This window comes from Haliotis rubra, unplaced genomic scaffold (assembly GCF_003918875.1).
Source record: "Haliotis rubra isolate DU_JTF1 unplaced genomic scaffold, ASM391887v1 Scf178, whole genome shotgun sequence".
Taxonomy (NCBI): Eukaryota; Metazoa; Mollusca; class Gastropoda; order Lepetellida; family Haliotidae; genus Haliotis; species Haliotis rubra.
The window spans coordinates 651,458-654,069 of record NW_025765758.1 but is presented as its reverse complement, the minus strand read 5'-3'; positions in this window follow the sequence as shown (position 1 = coordinate 654,069).

Genomic DNA, 2,612 nt, shown 5'->3' with positions numbered 1-2,612 from the left:
TGGACCCCAGTTTGATTTACAACATCCCTTCAGCTGTTGGCGATTTTACGAAATGTTAGCCAAAATTAAAATAACAAGAATACTACGTTTAAAATCCTGGATAAGTTTAAATTGACTTTGAAAGTTTTGGGACTTACGTACACCAGGTGTTTGAAAAAGGTGAGCGTATCCTGCCCCACCAGTGGCACCCGTCACAAACATGCACAAAGGCTAGTCAAATGTTCGCATGAAAAAAAAGTCAAAATAGGGAATTGCATCGGACATAATTTTTGTCAGTGATGCGTCAAACTTTGGAATGTCCTGTACATGTCTTCAAAACGTTCCTGAAGCCTTGAATGTTGCAGCCTTGATCGAATGACGTCTGAGCAAGTGTCTTATCACGCTCTTTGAAAGCTTGATAAAAGAGCTTGCGCGAATGTACCTCAAACGTTATGAAATGTAAATACCGAAGGCTGAAGTCCACGGAATATTGCTCGACATGAAGAGAAAGTTGACACCATCCTTTTGTCATACAGAGTGTTATGTCACACTGAAACAGATCCACAAGGAGGGTAGCGCAATTAGTGCCAATGGGAATGCCTAGTTCTTGTCTAAATGTTTTATCTCAAACTTTTACGAAGATGTTTTCAGTGAGAAATTGATGTATCCTGCCACTGGACAGGATTGGAGTTCAAAATTAACATATCGGCTTTGGTTTCAACACCAATAGTAATGGTCGTATGACTAGGTTTCCGGTACATCCCTTAACTGTCTGGCTTGTTCACATGCTGGACAGTGCCAAATATGACACATATGTTTTATGCCAATTGTGAGAGTAGCGAGTGTTACCGGTAGGACAAGACATGCTGCCCTTTTCACGAATACCAGGTTTGTTTTGTCGGTTGTTTAACGCCACACTCAGCAATATTCCAGCTATAAGGCGCCAGACCGTATATATTCGAGTCTAGACCATCCAATCCAACGATCAAATGCGCAGTTGGGATACGATGACCAAGTCAGCGAGCCTGACCATCCAATCCCGTTAGTCGCTTCTTTTGACAAGCATAGGTTGCTGAAGGCCAGTTCTAACCTGGATCACCACGGGTCACAAACGCCACGTGTCATCACTGTTTTTTGGTGATCTAGTCATATAAAACTCACCTCGCTCATTTGCTGGTAAGACCTGATGGAATCTATTTTGTGGGATCATCGGTTCTTCTCTGGCTTTGGCGTGGTATATTTAGCGAAGTAAATACCTATCAAGATCCATGATGCAGAAACACGTTGCTTGTAAGTGAAGTGTAGTGAACTGACCATAAATCCACCTGGGGGCTTGATGGGACCTATAGGAGTCCAAATTAATCTTCTTGACCACACCACCGTCATCATTGGCCATGCCCTTGGGAAAAGCAGGAAATCAAATTACATGTTCTTAATCAAATCTTAACATTCTATCAGCATTAGCTATTCAACTTGTTAGTAGGTTAATCCAAAGGGAAATGAAAATGCGATGATATTTTATGGAGATAATCTGAATTTGATAGAATGTCGATAGGTATACTGGACTACTGCTTCAAGGACAAATTGGCTATCTTAGTGGTTAGTTCTTCGATTCCATGAAATTTGCTACGGCCCTTTTGCACCGGGTGGTATTGTAATATACTGGACTGAGCTTACAGTCTTCCTCGGCGTCGGTTTTACAGGAAGAATGAACTGTCATCCTATTGTCAATGGTGTTGGTATGATGAGAGGTTGCGTTTAGGATGGAGATGTGATGATTAATGAGGTGGAAATAGGTAGGAGTGGTGATGTATTGGTGGGATAGTGAGGAGGAGACTGAAGGACTAGGAGCGGTGTGGCAGTGAAGATGAAACATCCCCTTAATGTGGAATTAGTATGGAAACAGCCGATGTGGTGAGCTGACAATGGGACATGATCACACAGGACGGGAGGGAGTAAGATGAGGTGGTTGAATTTTTTGAAAGTTTTTGTCATGATAAAGAACAAAAAGACCTGTCATCCGTAAAACGTGGCATGTATTCAGTCCCAGTCGTGATAAAGAATAAAAACCTTTACTCATGTATTTATGAGGTAGTTGATTAGCGAGGACATCAAAGATGGCTCATGAGCATTGGGAATAGTTTCGGGAAATGAAATGGTGGTGAGATGGTAGAGAAGAGATGAGGATGGATTGTGTCGGTGATGGAGAAGTTGGAGTGGACACGACGTAGGTTGACAGGGGCAAGTGGATGATGTTTTGTGGAGTGCAGTGTTGAGGAGGTACAAAGGATTGCTCTTCAGATCTTCAGAACAAGGAAGATTGGCTATAAGGTGTGGTAGCTAGAGGAGCTGTGAGTCTGGGAAGTAGTAAGCATTGTTTTTCATGTTTTCCTTTTTGTTTGTAGGTTAATGGCTCATTCAGCAACATTCAAGCTATACGGCTCTGTATGTAATCGAGTCTGCACCAGACAACCTAGTGATAGAACTATCACTTCTGTTTCACTATCACTACCATTCGTCAAAACACATTCTCGTGGTAAAAAACCCATGCAGACACCACCGACAATCATTTACGACACTAGGTGTTCACGAAATGGTGAACAGGACTTCTTCAAAAGGAACCACCCACAACT